Source organism: Argopecten irradians, chromosome 14 (assembly GCF_041381155.1).
Source record: "Argopecten irradians isolate NY chromosome 14, Ai_NY, whole genome shotgun sequence".
Taxonomy (NCBI): domain Eukaryota; kingdom Metazoa; phylum Mollusca; class Bivalvia; order Pectinida; family Pectinidae; genus Argopecten; species Argopecten irradians.
The window spans coordinates 18,958,125-18,977,295 of NC_091147.1; positions in this window are offsets into that span (position 1 = coordinate 18,958,125).

Consider the following 19,171-nt stretch of genomic DNA (forward strand, 5'->3'; position numbering starts at 1 on the left):
GCCGAAGACACCAAGCAACACACCCCACCCGGTCACATTATACTGACAGCGGGCGAACCAGTCGACCCACTCCCTGTATGCTGAGCGCCAAGCAGTAACAGAAACTACCACTTTTATAGACTTTGGTGTGTCTCGGCCAGAGGACAGAACCCAGAGCCTTCCTCACAGGGGTTAACGCTCAACTCAAGGCCAAAAGTGAGGCGGTGCCAAGGGAGGCATTTGGAAAGATAAAGTTAGTTAGGAAGAAGAGAAAAAATAAGATCCTAAATTTAGTCGCCTTTTACGATCATGCAATAGGGGCAGCAGGTACAATTCTAACGCCCTACCTTGCAGGGCTGAAAGTAACAGTATGATATACGGATCAGACGAGAGCGCTGCTGAAAGTAAAGAGGAAAGAGAACAGCATGATCAAGAAATATTGAAGGAAATATTGAAAACATGCAAGATCAAGGATGTGAAAAACGTGAAGGTCATAAGACCAGGAAGGAAAGGGAAGGATGTAAAAAATTCTGAAGATAGACTAAAAGTAACCAGGAGGCCTCTCTTAGCTGTTCTCGACAATGTGGTAATTGAAAGGAATCTATTTAAGAACATTGCCATGTTGAGGAAAAATCTAAGGCTGGATGTCATAAGGCTAAGCAATGACATGACAAAAGCAGAGAGGTTCAAGGAAAAAGAAATGTGAGAGGAGGCCAAGAGAGGAGGCCAAGAAAAGGAATGAAGGAATGAAGTCGGGGAATTCAAGTTCAAGTTTCGGGGACCACCTTGGGTCAGAAAACTGGTGAAGGTACCAACAGATACCCAATAGAGGACATTAGTGTAAATGTACAAAATGTAAATAGTGTTTTTGTTAAAAATTTAAATTTTAATTGTTCTGATAATTCTAATGGTATGTTTAAAAATAAACAAAAGCGAATGAATAATCTCCTATGTTTATTCACAAATGCGGATACATTAACTAACACCCTGGATGAATTGAAAGCTAGGATTTTAAGTGACGATCCAATGATAATAGGAATCAATGAAGTTTTGCCAATAAACAGTATATATACTCCAACCACTGCAGAGCTGCACATATATGGATATGACATGTTCATAAATAACGCAGGAAGCGATGAAGGGATAAGAGGAACAGCACTTTATCAAGATCAGAATTAAAGGCAATAGAAGTTACCATGAAAACAGTTTTCAAAGAACAAATATGGGTCTCTATGAATCTCAGCAGAGGGGATAAACTACTCATTGGTTGTGTTTACAGGAGCCCAAGCAGTAGTGAAGAGAACAATAGGAAATTATATGAATTAATAACAGAAGCAGGTGAAGCAAACTACTCACATCTATTAATTATGGGAGATTTCAACTTCAAAAACATTAATTGGAACTCGAACGCAACTGATTACAAAAGCAAGAATGAATACGAATTTGTATAGTCCGTGATAATTATTTATTTCAACATGTTTATGAGCCAATAAGGATAAGAGTGAATCAAGGGCCAAGTGAGCTGGACCTAGTATTTACAAATGAAGAAAATATGGTGGAAAAATTAACTGTTACCAGTGCTCTGGGTAAAAGTGATCAAGGATGTATTGAATTCAATTTTGTGTGTACCAGTGATAAACCAAATCACACGGATAGGAAAATTCTGTACAATCGAGGGAATTATGAAAAAAATCAGAGAAGAGCTCTAAATAAACTGGGAATTATTATTAAACGCATCCTCGATACTCCAGGGCTTCCAATCACTTACGATCTCTACACCCCTGGACTATCTCATAGTAAAACTGGAGGCAACAGACTGAGCTGCCTTCAATTTCACTATGAGATAGTCCAGGGGTGTAGAGATCGTTAGTGATCGGAAGCCCTGGAGTATCGAGGATGTATTAAACGGAGATGTAGATGAAAATTACAATGGATTTGTAGAGAAAATATTGAATGCAACAAAAAATCATATACCAGTGAGGAAATCAACTAAGAAGAAGTACAAACAACCACTAGATGGAGGTATTGTGAAAGCAATACACAGAAAGCATAGAAGCAAGAAATAACGTGACAATATGGTTAAAAATGCAAAGAAGAGGATTGAACAAAATATTGCGGAGGAAGTGAAAATAACTCCGAAGAAAATTCGGAGGTATGCAATTCGAAAACCAAAACTAGGACGGGGAAAGCAGAATTGCATGTGAAAGATAATGGTGTGCTAAAACATTTTGCAAGAAGCGATGAAGAAAAAACAGAGGGGGTTAGTGGACTTTTTTTCAAGTGTTTTTGTTAAAGAACCAGATGGAGTGGTACCCAGGCTTCCAGTAAAAGAAATAAAGAGGTGTTTATGGACAAGGAAAAAACAGAAGATGAGATAGAGAAACTTATACAAAACCTGAATGTAAGTAAATCCCAGGGACCTGACAACATACACCCAAGGTTGCTAAAGGAATTGAAAAATTCTGTAACAAAGCCACTGATAAATATTTTAACCAATCCCTAAGTCAAGGGCAGGTTCCCAATGTTTGGAAAGAAGCAAGGATCACTGCTATCTTCAAAAAGGGGGACAAACAATATGTTGGTAACTATAGACCTGTGAGACTGACCAGTGTGGCATGCAAGATAATGAAAAGATAATTAGGCCAAGAATGATGTTACATATATTAGATAACCAGTGATTGAGTTAACAGCAATACGGTTTTGTTAAAGGGAGATGGACAGTTCTTCAACTTTTGAAAGTTGTCGATCGATGGACAGAAATAATGGATGAAGGGGGTAGTGTTGACGTGGTCTATATGGATTTCATGAAGGCATTCGATACGGTGCCTCATAGACGACTATTAGGGAAATTGGAAACATATGGGATATCGGAACGGACTACAGAATTGATACTGGCATTTTTAACAGAAAGGAAACAGCAGGTGTCTGTAAATGGACAAACATTCAAATGGAAATCCCAACAAGTGGCATACCACAGGGTAGCATACTCGACCCAACATTATTTGTTTTGTTCATAAATGACCTTCCAGATTTAGCGGAATCAATTTTTTTAATGTTTGCGGATGACACAAAGCTGTACAGTGACACCAGGAAAAATGTTGATATGCAGATTGATCTGGATAATCTCCAAAAATGGTCGAATACATGGCTGCTTAAGTTCCATCCTTATAAGTGTCACCAAATGAGAATAGGAAATGATTCAACAGCTCCAAATCTTCATATGTATAAGGAGTCGGATGGAATAAGAAGGGAGACTTGTTTGAAATCAGAAGAGGAAGAAAAGGATTTGGGAGTTATTGTGGACAATAAGTTGAATTTTAGACATGATATCCAGACAGCGGTGAACAAGGCAAATAAGATCCTAGGGACAATAAGAAGAACATACACATATTTAAATGAGAGGTCGTTTTGTTTATTATATAAGGCATTGGTTCGTTCTCACTTAGAGTATGGCGCGAGTATATGGAATCCTCACAAAATACAGGATATAAATTTGTTAGAGAATGTGCAGAGACGAGCAACAAAGTTGTTACCAGGGATGAAAGATACCGCATACGAAGAAAGCATGAAGAAGCTGAAGTTGCCATCATTGAAATATAGACGGGATCGGGGAGACATGATCGAGGTCTTTAAGACTGTTCGAGGGTTCTATGACAAACAAGGTTCTATTGGTCTGGTTAAAGTACACTGTAACGTACCTAAATACACCTAAATAATGTACATTGCTTGGGAAAATTCTTCAGTATTTTGTCTTTTGTTTTTGCTTTCTCTCTCTGTCTCTTTTTATAAATTTTGATTTAAAGTGTTTATACGAAGTATCTCCTTTTAAACTGATTAAAACAAAAATAATATTATCTACTTAGCTTGTGTAACCCTATCAGATGCTACATATCTATTTGCTGACAATTGCTTTGATCCCCATCAGTATGGCCTGTGTGTTGTGTATATGGACTGTTTGGCCTTTCCTCTGTTGGGGGAATATAATCCAGTGTCAACAAATATTTATGATAAATAGTTTACTCTCAATAGTAACAAGTCATTTATTTTAAGTTTAAAGATGCTCCACCGCTGACAAATGGTATTGTTTCACTATCAAAAACAGGAGCAGACGATTTAGTATTTTTATTCAGTTACAAAAGTTACTTACTTTACACCATTACCACCATTGAAAAGTGTGAGCTTCTAATTTTACTTCAAGTTAAAAATATGAAAAATAATTAATTGCATCCCGAAAAAAATCCGTGGAACTATATCCTATATGGAATAAAGTACTGATTGCGCATGCACCAAAGGCAAAATAAATTATGTTATATTATTTTGTGCTAATTAGACATATATATATATATATATATATGATTAAACACAAAATATTGTTCAAATGATGAATATCATTTATGCTCTGTCGGCGGTGGAGCATCTTTAACTTTTTGTATAACAATCCACATTAAATACCTCTAATGGAATATAATATAAAAAATATATATATCAAATTTTGACATTAAGAAGTAACTTCCCCTTTTGTTTTTGCTTGTTTGAATATTTGTATTAATGTGTACTTGTATATATACTATTATATTTGCCTATACTTCTTGCCTCTTTTCACCTTAAGGAGAAGACCTAGATAGGCCTTGCGTGTTGTCTAATCCTCTTGACTGTAAATAATATGTCAATAAAATTTGTTGAAAATGAAAAATACATTGTAACAAATGAACAAGAGGGAATTTATACTGTTTGAAAAGGCAAGATCACGACCGGACATTAGAAAATACTCTTTTTCACAAAGGGTTGTAAATGATTGGAACTCGTTACCAGAAGAAGTTGTACAGTCACCAACGCTCAACACCTTTGAAAACAGGCTGGATAAACACTGGCAATACAAAGGCAGGAGCTACATCACCAACACAAACAATAATCACATCATACTATCTGGAAGTGACGACAGAATTACACTTATATACACCGGGGATTTAGATCTGAATACAGAGACCTAAAGGCCTGTATTCAGCATCAACTAAGTAAGACTAAGTAAGAATGTATCACGGCGAAGTCGTACAAGCAGACTCGAGATCGCCGAACACGTACCACGGGAGCTAACTTTTACAGACTCAACGACTAGGACGTGGTTTTACCTCCGAGTCCAGTTTTATTTTATGTTATATCTTCCTACTTATTTTTCATTTTGCTTATTCAATAATTTATTTTTCATTTTGCTTATTCAATAATTTAATTATAAAAATCTTAAGCTATATAAAGATGTTCCACCGCTGACGAATGGTATTTGTTCTCTATCATAACAGGAGCAGACGAAATAGTAATTTTCATCAGTTGCAAAAGTTACTCTACACCATTACCACCATTGAAAAGTTTGAGCTTCTATTTTTTCTTCAAGATGAACATATTGAAAATAATTAATTGTTCCGAAAAAAATCCGTAGCACTATGTCCTATATTGAATGAAATACTGATTGCGCAAACACCAAAGGCAAAATGAATAATAAATTATTATTTTTGTGTTTATTAGACATACACAATGTATGTATACACGATAAAACACCAATTATTGTTCAAATGATGAGAATCGTTTATATCGGCGGTGGAGCACGTTTACATTTATTTTATCATTATTGTTTTATTTATCTATTAATTAATTAATAATTGTTGTAATGAAATATATATTTATCTATGTCTTGTATATCTGTCTTTGTAGTAGTTATTAGAAGGGCGTTAGAATTGTACCTGCTCCCCTATTGCATGATCGTAAAAGGCGACTAAATTATGGATCTTTTCTCTTCTTCCTAACGGACTTTACTCCTCCTAAAGTCTCCCTTGACACCTCCTCGCTTTTGGCCTTTTGTTGAGCGCTCACCCCTGTGTTCTGTCCCATGGCCGAGACACACTAAAATATATAAAAGTGGTAATTTTTGCTCCTGCTTAACGTTCAGCATACAGAAATTATGTTTGTTTGTTTGTTTGTCGTAATTAACGTCCTAATAACAGCTCTGGTCATGTAAGAACGGCCTCTCATGTATGCTGTGTGTTGCTTGTATGTTGTGTGAGGTCCGTGTTTTGGGAGACTGTATGTAGTGTCTTCTTGTATAGTGGAACTGGAGCATGCCACCGGCGGCATGCTTCAGTGATATAACACTATAAAACACGCACCTCGCACTTAATGCACGTTACGCAGTACGCACTTAATGCACGTTACGCAGTACGCACTGCATACATGGGAGGCCGTCCTTACATGACCCTGGCTGTTGATTGTTTATTAAAAAAGAATCATTTATCAGATCTCCTAAGCCGTTTTTTTTAAGGATTAAAGTATCTTCTGGTGGTTTTATTGAATGATATCCTCAATATGAAACTGTCAAAAAAAGTGTAGGGGCCGTTTGAGCCTTGTGCGACAGTTGCCAGGTACTGACCGCTGGGCGGTTGTTTTTCTCCGGATACTCCGGCTTTCCTCCACCAACAAATCTGGCTCGTCCTTACATGACACTGGCTGTTAATAGGACGTTAAACTAATAAAACTCTTAACGTGTCAAGGGAGACGCAAGGGAGAAGAAATTTAATTGGAAGAAGAGAAAAGATAATTACCATAAATTTAGTCGCCTTTTACGATCATGCAATAGGGTCAGCAGGGTACGATCATTTGCAAAAACAAAGAGAAAGCACTCCTACTAAACAGATTCTTCTGTAGTGCGTTAACTTGTTTGTTTGTTTGATTAAATCAAAGTCCTATTAACAGCCAGGATCATGCAAGGACGGCCTCCCATGTATGCGGTGTGTAGCGTGTGTGTAGTGCGAGTTGCGTGGTTGTGTCTTCTTGTATGGTGGAGAGAAAGTTGATACTTTACCACCATTTCCAAACAGTGTAGCTGACAGCGATATTCTAAAAGTCGAAAAGAGATCGAAAGTAGAGATGCATCACATCAATTCGCAAAACTAAAGGTCATTATATAGAAATGTATGAAAAAGATCATTCTCGATTAAGAAAAAGAAGATCAACAACCACACAACTATTGGGAGTATTAGAAACCATAATCAACACACTGGATAACAAAGAACCAGTGGATATCATTTACGTGGACTTTAAAAAAAGGCCTTCGACACAGTTCTTCATAAGCAACTCCTATATAAAATGACCAATTATGGAATTTAGTGTAAATTACTAAAATGGATAGAAGATTGTCTAATCGCAAGGGAACGACGGGTAGTGGTATACTAAGTACAGAGAGGAACCTAAATGGAGAGAAGTAAGATCAGGAATACCGCAAGGAAGTGTGCTTGGCCAATACTTTTTTTCTTATATTCATTAATGACCTGCATCAACATATCCATACTTTAGCCAATATATTTTTAGACGATGCTAAAATTATAGCAGATCTACATGTAGCTCAGAGGAAAAGAATAGAACAATAGAAGAATACAACAAGATCTCGACAATGTAAGTGATTGGTCCAATAGGTGTTATAACAATAACAGTAGTGGACAACACAATCAATATTCAACAAGCAAAAGATATAGAAGTAACCTTTGATAGGGACCTAAAATTAACAAGCACACCTAAGAAAAGTCTCCAAAGGAAACCAAATGACAGGAGTCAGAAGGAAAAGGAACGTTTGAATATCTGGAAAACCACACCTTCCTACAATTATAAAAAGCCCTGATCAGACCATACTTAGAATATGCATGCTCGATCTGGAACCCCAAATTTACAATAAAGACGTTTTAATAGAAACATAAATTACGTAAGAAAATACATCTATCGATGGCTTAAAATGAGGTAACAACACCAAACATAAGCAAAGTTTCCAGCGTAATATATGATAACTGTGGAGATAAATTTCGCTGTTTTGCCGTCTGGCGCAGTAGTATTCAACTTTCAAATTTTTCATAAGGTGATGATAAGTATAGTATTAACGGTAAGATAATAACTTTTGCGACTCTACAAAATTATCGAACTCGTTTTGCATTCCCATTTAAAAAGATGAAAGTCCTTTCGGAAAGGTAGTGGACCTTTAAAACACGTTTAATGCTCAATTAATGAGGTACACCAATCGCAATCGCCATCATTCGTTACAGTAACTGAAATAACCTTATTCATGTATTATTTACAGAATATCTTTCCTGTATCACTGTTTCCAGAGATCAAAGCATATGGTGATGGGAACCTACAACCTGATTAAATATAGATCCCTATAACCACTCCGTTCTATAGAGGATCTGACAACATCCCATAAGGGATCATGTTCGGTATGACCTTGTACCACGTCTACTTCAGATCCAATGCATTTTCTACACGTTGCTACATCAGTGGACAACGCCATTTCGTCCCAGTATACATATACAATTAGATTTGTTGTGATGTTTGAGCGAGATGACTTCGTACACGAAAATAATTCTGACAGTTTTTCAAACAATTTCGTCCCCTTAAAGTCACATTCAAGATTCAGGCAGCAGCAATTTGATTGGCCATTTCCCAAGGGTCACCTGGACATAACCCTTAATGGGATGTTGTCAGATCCTCTCATCCAACGCAGTGATGATAAGGATCTGTATTTTAATCAGATTTGGAAATTATTTCAAATTGTGGATCGTTCATTGAACTCAGACATTGGTTTTTTAACATGTATGCTCTGTATCGTTAATTGCGACATATTTACAAATCAAATTGGTTGTATTTACTTCCTATTATCATTCAGATTCATCTGGGACGGCGTCCCACGTATGTGATGTGTTGCGTGTGTGAAGTGCGTGCGTGCGTGTGTGAAGTGCGTGCGTGTGTTGAAAGACGGTAGTATGTTCTTGTTGTGGTTCTTTGTAATAGTAAACTGTATGTTTTGTATGCCAGGTCGCTATATGCAGGTTTTTATAAAATTGTTGATAACTCATTAGTCTTTTCGTTTTAGAATTCGAACTTAGTCAAATGTTAATACATTTTAATGCCTAACATTTCATATACAGGGTGTCCCAAAAACATGTCCCGACTTTGACAGGTAAATACTTTTTCAATACTTAACTTGTTTTGTAAATTCAAAATGATTTGGAAAGCAGGAGTATCCAAATTTATCATTATGTGTGATGACGTCATAATAAAAATGATGACATCATCGATGAAGATTCCGACTGACGTTATTGAACTTTACAATGCGGTCGGAATATCCCCTACTTTAGTTAAAGATGCTCCACCGCCGACAAATGGTATTTTTTCACTATCAAAACAGGAGTAGATGATTAAGTATTTTTCTTTAGTCACAAAAGTTACTTATTTTACACCATTACCACCACTGGAAAGTTTGAGCTTCCAATTTTACTTCAAGTTAAAAATATGAAAAATAATTAATTGCATCCCGAAAAAATTCCGTGGCACTATATCATATATGGAATGAAATACTGATTGCGCATGCACCAAAGGCAAAACGACTGATTTTAATTAATTTTTGTGTTAATTAGACATATATGACACGATTAAATACCAATTATTGTTCAATAATGAATATCATTTATGCTCTGTCGGCGGTGGAGCATCTTTAATGAAATGTTACAGAAAATGTCACCCAGGTTTCAGGAAGCAGATTTACAGAATTTCCAGGTGGCGAGGAATTTCAGGGACAGAGTTCATCATAAATGCGTCAAACTCGGGACATGTTTTTTGGGACACCCTGTATCACATGGTCTAATAAGATGTCATTTGGTTTCCATGGATACCGAATTAAACGTCATGTAATGAGCATTAATTAAATTTGTGTATGGATAATTGGTGAACATATTTGATTCTATTTTTATCGTGCATCGTTCGTCGTCGTGCGCCGTGTGTAAACTTTTCCTTTAAATCGCTACTAGTCAAAAAGTTCTTCATGGATTTTGACCAGAAACATCTTTTGGGGAATGTGAAGAGATTTGTATAAACGATGGCTCTGATCCCACTGGGGCAGGAGGGGCGGGGCCCAATAGGGGAAATCGAGGAAAATTCCTTCAGAATGCTGCTAGTTATAAAGTTTCGGAAGAATTTCAACCATGTTTGGCCTAAAATATCTTAATAGGAAGGGGAATAGATTTTGTGTCTCTATGACCCCCCTAGGGCCTGATGGGCGGGACCCAATAGGGGAAATAAAGGATAATTCCTTCAAAACGCTACTTGTCATAAAGTTCTCATTTGATTTTGACCAAATTAGGTCAGAAACATTCTAAGGGGAACAGATTTTGTATAAATGGTGACTCTGACCCCTCTTGGGCGGGAGGGGCGGGCCCTAATAGGGGAATTTTTTGTAATTCTTTAAAATGCTACTAGTCATAGAGTTTTGAATGAATTTCAACCAGATTTGGTGTAAAATATCTTTATGGGAAGGGGAACAGATTTTGTATAAATGCTTAACCTGATCCTCAAGGGGCAGAAGGGACGGGGCCCAATAGGGGAAATAGAGGAAAATTCCTTCAAAACGCTACTAGTCATTAAGTTCTTATTGGATTTTGACCAAATTTGGTCAGAAACATCTTTGGGGGAATGTTTTTTGTATAAATGATGGCTCTGATCCGCCTTCCCCCTCCCTCTTGTTATAATTTGTGGAGATGATTTTCAGATGACCGTTAAGGCCCATGGGCCTCTTGTTAAAAATACCATAACCATGGCCTTAAATGAGGGGCAATGTTGGCTTTAGACATTGCTTTCAATTCTACTTTTCTTATGATCTTACATTTGCTGTTTTCATTCCCACACCGCTTTTGTATGACATATAACAAAAATAATCATAAAGAAACAAACAAAGAAAAAGAAAACAGAACTGTTGTATAATTTTAAAGTCGACACATGAATGTTTTAGAATGAAAGTTAAAGTAAAGCATTATATAAAGGACAGCTTACATAAATGTGCAACAAATGGTTTTCCCTATAGTGACAAACAAAAGCTTCATATGGCGACAATGTTTCTATTTCCAGCTGTTTGTCCGACCATTTCAGAATATAAACAAACATAAATATTTAATAATGTCTCCATTTTGTTTATTGCCCTGATCACTGAAGCAGAAAAAATTAATCTATTTTTAAATTTACTGCTTTTGAAATGAACATTATGATAGTACAAGATAGTACAGTATCCGGTTTACGGTCCTAAATGACAGAGGGCTATAACATACGTCATTACGTTACACATTTAGTGGTTTCGAGTAAATATTTAAACAGAAAGATAAACATCTCGATAGAAATTGAAAATTTTGTTGAAATATTGATAGAGTGTATAAGTAGATGCGATGTTTTAGTTTGATAGTGGCTCCCCTTTCGCTTAGATACAGAAATGCCAAAGCATCAAGAATTAATGAAGAAACATGTAAAAGGAGTCTAAATGAAGGCCTAGATGTTGTGGTGTCTGACACTCAGGACCGCTGTAGTTCTGTCTTGGTTTGGTTTGGTGTAGTATGATTAACGTTCTATTATCAGTTATAGTCATTTAAGGATGGTCTCCCCTGAATGCACTTAGTGTGTGTGTGAGTTAGTTCTGGGAGGCTGCAGTACGTTCGTGTTGCGCCTCTTAGCAAAAGTGGACTCTCCTGTGGAATTGATCTGAGTATGAATATAAAATATCTAATGTTGTGAAACAATAACATGTCAAACAAACAATTTTACAACACATTTTTTCGATATTTTATTCGACTGGAAGGCCATTGAAATGGTTCTAAAAGCGAAAAATTGCATTTTCCGTAGTTTATATTTTGGTTGCCATGGTTACATTTTTTACACAAAATATAACGATTTAATACCAATTCTGGCCACGTCCTCTTTTGAAATAAAATTTGAATGTTAATGTTGTATAAATTAAATTTTCTGTATTTGAAGTAAGACAGGTAAAACACTAATTTAAACATTTTCAAAAATCATCGGTTTTAAGTTTGTTGGTAACCATAATAGCATTCAAAATTAAGGCATTATGACATTCAATAAAATTGTCAACCCTTTTGCAATAGTATACTTGCTTTTTAGGTTGATAAATGGACATCTAAATAACTTCCATTGTCTTAAGAGTTTTAAATGTAAAAACAACTTAAACTGAAAGTCCAAAATTTCGGTTGCTATTAATGTGAAAACAATATTGTTTTACAAAATTTGAAAAGGTTGTGATATGAAGTTCCTAAATATATGTGGGTTGTTTAGCAAATTTTAGCGAAAAGTTAGTGAAAAATCACCTAGACAGAAAATGTGGGATTCTGGTAAAACATGCTGGGAGTTACGAGGTTAAAGGACGCAAAATAGAACTAAACCAAGCCACATCAATTCCAAATATCCTCAATAAATACCAATATTTAAAGAGTGTACATTCAATATAATATTTGTTTATATTAATTCACACGTATTCATGGTTTGCCTCAAATTCCTTGATCTAACCACAGGAACCATTCGTCAATCGACTGTCCTAAAACACACTTGAAATGAAAAGACGATACAGCAAATAACACATTAGTGAGGGTGAACTGAAAATATTTTTCATCTATCAACAAGAGGCCCATAGTCCTTAACGGTCATCTGACTATTGGCACAATACAACAACTTAAAGAATATAATAGTGGCAAACAATTAAGGCAATACAAAAGAACACTTTTAATGAATTCAGGTTCTGATATATTTGATGAAATAGAACTTGAATGAAGGTCATTCATTTTAATAAACATGATGTCCCTTGATCCCCACCATGCTTAAAGTCCAATATCAGGTCTCTGAGCTTCTTAATTATTTACAATAAGTTGTTCAAAATTTTAGCCTTTTTGACTCCTGTGACCTTGAATGAAGGTTAAGGTCATTCATTTGAAGTAACCTGGTAGCCCTTTATCCCAGCATGCTATAGACCAAATATCAGTACCTAGGGCCTTTTGGTTATTGAGAAAAAGTTGTTTGAATGAAAGTTTACACAGGGCGGACGGCGCACAGAGCACTCTCAAACAGAACCTTTTTAATGCATGGCACAACAGCCAGACACTCAGGAAGAGTAAGCATTCTGCACTCCTTTTGCAACACTCGCCATAGACATCGAGGTAAAATAGCGTCAAATTACAATCAGGAATATACCCTGCAGGTATAGCGTTAATATAGTACATGCTGCCTCTCGTTAATGGCGACTTAATTCAGGATTTAATCTTCTTTCTTCTCTCTAGCTTACTGCTTTCTTCCTAACATCTCCCTTGACATTGATTTATTTTTGGCATCGAGGTGAGCTCTCACCCCTGTTAGGAATTATCTGGGTTCTTTCATCTGGATGAGAAATATTTCTACCTTTTTCATGGAAACACAGCACAAGTATATCGAACCCAAATCCCCCCTCCCCAAGAATAAAAATCGTCCCAGTATATATAAATATATACTTTGTTGTGCTCTTTGGGCGAGATGACTACGCCCACGAAATAATTCTGACTGCTTTATCAAACTATTTCATCCCCAAAAATTCACTTTCGAAATTTTACAGGCATCTAATGGGATGTTGGCAGTTCCTCTTATCAAATGCGTTGTTAATAAGGACTTTCATCATCCTCGATACTTCAGGGGTTACTGTTACTATTTACTGGATCCAACAGAACAGGTAATTTACTCCTCTGATATACATTAAAAGAATCGCAATACGGTTGACTGTGTTGCTTTGAAGTTGGGCGTCGCTCTCTCTATAGTCTTCAAAGCAGTCTTTGCAGGCCTGTGATTGGTAAGATATTTCTCCTTGAACAGCTTTCAGATTTACTTTGAGATAGTCCAGGTTAATATAACAATATTATTAGCCCTTGGAGTATCGAGGATGGACTTTCATGTACCTCGACAATATACGCCGTCTGTGACCCTGACTGTTTATGTATGTTTCGGGAGACTACGGTATGATCATGTTGTGTCTTCTAGCATTAGTTTGTTCGGTAGTGACCAATACCTATTTAGTAGTTAGTTAATTAATAGCTGGCTTACCACCTGAAGTCGGTGTACTGTCGGCGCGCTCAATTTTAAATTGGAGTTGATCAAACGTAAAGCTGTCCTCCAATAAATGTCTCTGGTGGGACCATATCTACAATACTCATTTATCTTCATTAGCTTATTTCAGCGTATTGAATCATTGTTTCATAGAATCGAATCCACAGCTGTTCGAAGCTCTAGGAACTATCTGTATACATATCTATGGCCCTGGTGTCATAGTAATATGATTATTTATTTACCCGAAGGTGTGATGTTTCCCGAGGGTTTGTTCGATGGAAATATTATATAAAGGATGTATTAGATCTCAACTTTCGGAATTCACTCGTGTATGTCGGCCTGTCAGCGTCAGCCAAGCGAAGCATTGTTATAAATATTAACAGCTATGTTATACACCCTGTGACCGTTCTAAGATAATCATTAACCTGTTACAAACATCCATATGTCTTCATATAAATTGTTAGATAATGAGAACGTCCCGTGAAAAAACGACCAAAGAATGCATTTCAAAATGCCGGTACGTCAAACCGCCTCAGCGGCCAGAGTGAAAACTTGGCTTAATGTTTAGGAGTTTACTGAGACTAAGATTTACAAATCCCCTCATTTATATTTCTGTTACACTGTTAGGGATGAGGACAAAACCCAACATGAAAAGTTTTTTGAGGACATCCATCCTCGATACTCTAGGGGTTGCTATTGCTGTCGTAATATCCACCCCTGTACTATGCTATAGCAAAACTACAGTTTGACTTTGGTCTCCAATCAGATTATTTTTTATTGCTCCATGTCTGATCGTCACGGGGTGTTGCTTGGTGTCTTCGTCGGCATGCTTCAGTGATATAGCACTATAAAAAAGGCAACAGCTCCACTATACAAGAACACACAACACGAACATACCGCAGTCTCCCAGAAAACGCACCTCGAACTTCACACACGCTACACACTGCATACGTGGGAGGCCGTCCTTACATGACCCTGGCTGTTAATAGGACATTAAAATAATCAAACAAAAAACAAACGGAACACTCCTGAGTTCATTTGGACCAGAAACACGTTTGTATCCACAAGTATTTACGTGCAAATAAAATATAAATATACAATGTGAATGTTACAGGTAAGTAGTTAATTAAGGTATTTAGCTAATAGACGACCAGATGAAGCAGTCATGCATATCAACTGTATACTAATATTAAATGTTATTAAGTGACACTGAGTACAACAGAATACACACCATGCAAGGGTTACAATAACAATCAATGTCTGTTTACGTATCAAGGTTTATATCAGACTTGTTACCTGTTTTCATCACTTTGCCTTACTTAGAACAAACAAGTGGGACGCAGTGTAGGGAGGTTCTCGGCCATCGTATCTAGTATTTGAAATGGGACATCCTCGATATTCCAGTCCAATATATTTGCATATTCCAGAGTTATCTGCCCTTGTTGGTAGGTATTGATTGTGACGTCATGTGTTTTCGAGCGTAACGTCATAGTTTTCTGACAAAAAGACGTGAATTGTGTTCACAAAATAATGACGTAACAATCGATACCTACCCGTAAGGGAGCTAACTCTGTAATATGCAAAGACGGAATACCTATCCCTGGATTGTGTCAAAGCAAACCTGAAGACAGTTCAAGAGAAACACTCACAGGATTGCAGAGACTTCCTTTGAAGATCACAGACACAGTGACACCCAACTAAAAAGCCATAGAGTGTACTGTTATTCAATATAATTGATATATATCAAAGGACCAAAACACCTGATCTTCTGTTTACGTACAGAGAACCTTCAGATTTGCTATGACATACTCCAGTGGTGGATATAACGACAGTGATAGTAACCCCTGGAATATCGAGGATGCCACTGAGATTGTATTTTAGTGTTATTTACCCATTGTATCCACTGATCGACTTTCAATAGAACTAATGATTTGTTGATTGATATATCGATCTTATTTTAAAGAATGCTTGCATCAGAACACATAATGCATACTTACGAATTGACTGGCTACCAGTCTCTACAATATTAAAAGCATCAGTAAAATTTGGCTGCGTTATTTTTGTCTCTACTACATGTCTGATTCTAGGTTTCAAATTAGGGGGATATAATCTACTATAGAACTGAGAAAACAACTAGCCAGTCTACCAGACAGACAAGTTATGGAGCAGGATCGATACTAAAAATGACCGAGGAGGATGTTGTATTCGGTGTCTTTGACGATTGTGATTCAGTGAGTCAATATTATAAATTAGACAAGAGTGATATGAATATATCACAGTCTCTCAAAGTATATCCATACTTTACACATACACAAAGAACGGGTGCGCGTATACCGGGAAGAAATTTTTATATCCATACTTTACACATACACAAAAGACGGATGTATACCGTAAACTTTTATAGACCTTAGCTGTTGATAAAAGGCAAAGCAAAACCATGAAATAAAGATCGATAAAATATGTATAATATTAACAATGAAACCTTGAATATCCGTATTGAACTTAGAAAGTGTAACATAATGTATGGGATATTATATATCAGTAATGAAACCTGTAATATCCATCCTAGCTTCAAAGTTATGGTGTTTAATTTTTAAAACACGTAATGAGTAATTTTTTTCATATAATGTCAAATAAACCGCCCAGCCATATCGCTGAGATACCAATATAAGGTTTTATTAAGTCATAGAGAGTACGCATAGACTTAAACGAAGGGTTACCATAGCAGCCACTATTGTTTATTTGTTACAGTCGAGTCCATGTTTCAAGGCCTGGTAAACATTAGGTCATGCATATTGTAACAGACGATGCATAGTGATAAGTTTTCTTTAGCAGGTTGTCATATTTTTATTGACCCTTTAAAATGTTGTTTTATTTAGGTTCATGAATCCAATCCATCCTCGATACTCAAGGGGTTGCTATCACTGTCGTAATATCCATCTTAGACTATATCATTACAGCAAACCTGAATGTTTTGCTTACGTCAGTAGATGAGATTGGTAGTTTGGCCTTTTGAAGACATCAAAAGAATAAAATATCGCTTTCTGTAAATATTCAAAGGAAGTCTGCAGGTCTGTGGTTGGTCAGTATTTAAAAAAAAACAGTTGGCTCAAAGTACCCAGCGTATACACACACGATATGGGCTATACGTGTCTAGGCCAGGGGACAGACTCTTAAGCTGTAGGGCAATGAGAATGCTCGTAAATAACCATACTTCTCCCATACTTGTCAGGGTTATCTCGCAGTTGCTAGGGAAAAGATAACTCTGTCTTTTACTGGGGTAGAGAAAAGACAGCTCGCACGCGCTAGACAGTGACGTCATCCATACATACGGCAACCATTTTTACGCACAGCGAAGTTCTTCACCATTTCTCGTAAAAGTATGGGAGAAAAAGAATCTTACATGAGCCTGTCAGGTGGACAGAGATATCTCAATACTCGTGAAAGATTTTGACCATCAACCCTCGGCAAGCCTCGGGTTGACCAGCCAAAATCTTTCACTCGGGTTGAGATATCCCTGTCCACCTGACAGGCCATTGTAAGTAATCCACTATTACAATGAGCCACAACATAAAGATACAAAGTCCCCCAGATCACACATTCACCCCAAACAACATATCGTATACATACAGGGGATGCCTTCCTTAAACGACATTAGCTGTTAATTGGTAGGTTATGCAATATACACCGTCGAAGAAGGATGAATGCACGAAGCTACGCTGCACTTATCAATTTTGAGTCTTCAACAATAGGCATTACCAAAGTAAACCAAAATTGTTATTAGTGGGAAATGAGTATTGACAACAACAACAGACTCGCTCATCCCAAAGGTCTGCTATAAAGTTGTTAAAATTCACTATGGTGTGTTTTTCTGATAAACTACTAAAGAAACTACTCATCCACCGTTCAATTAAGGTATTATTAATTCAAAATGAGTTCACGTGGACGGAAATTTAAAGTTGTTGTGTTAACCCTACTGTAAACTGGTCACAGTTGATTCCACGCGTTACAGTCTCTGTATAATATGACAGATGTTATAATGAAAAACAGCATGTTAAGTACTTATCTATAAGTAATAGTGTTTCCAAGTCACAGACACACCATTGATGTCAAAACACAATAGCGTGGGCGGACAATGACGTAGTTGCTATTGATATTTTCTTATCATTTTTAAGTATTGACTTGGATATATTTTCTTTTATGTTAAGGAGATATGAACCAATTGTGTATCTCATCATAAACCACTTAAAATATATTTCAGTTAATCCTTATAGAGAAAATTCAATTCTAGCCATAGGGATTACCATATTGATGGACTCTTTTGTTTATGAAATCATTACGCCGTTTTTTCAGCCAATCAGAAACGATGTGATAAAAGTTTTACGTCATAAAATGATAACATAATTTTTGAAGCCAATGGAAATGGTCATTACAGGCAAGATATAAGTAAGATTGGATCGATCGAACGTATTTGGTGGAGCTAGCGTTAATTTTTTTTACCAGTTGACCTTTTTTACTCTCATCATTTAAAGCCTTTTGAAATCAAATGTATTATGCTGTGATTAATTACCTATCCATTCTCTTTAATTAATTTGGACCTCGATTTCAAACTAACTCTCATTTATGTCAATGTTATCTAGATATATGCACCTGCCAGAAAACATCATACTTTTGAAAATGCATAATAAGCCATAATGCAAAATATTATCTTGCATTATTTAAGGATTAACTTGAATAGATTTTTTATATATCTCCATAACATAAAAAATCTATTCAAATTAATCCTTATAATTCAATTTACTAAAGATAATCTCTTCAACATTTAAAATTCATTTTGGGAATCTTTTGTCTATGAAATTATTACGCCGTCATCTCAGCCAATCAGAAGCGACGTTACAAACGGCGACGCCATTTTTTCCTTTATGGGCTGATAAAGTAAATTTTTAAGCCAATGGAAATGCTCGTAACAAGCAACATTGAATTATATTCACTATGTATATTGATTCAAGTGACTAGACATTCATTATAATATAAGTACAGAAGGATACCGCCAACTTAAACTTGCAATATGTCAATAAGAATGCACATACAGATCTTATATGATATGTTTTGAAACATTAATACCATAATATGCTAACAACCTCATTCATTTTATTTAAAGGTACGTACTTTAACGGAACCAGTTCTTAATTTAAAAAAAAATATAACTGTAAAACAATTTTGATAATTTTATAGAGTCAGTAGAATAATTAGCTTGCCGTTA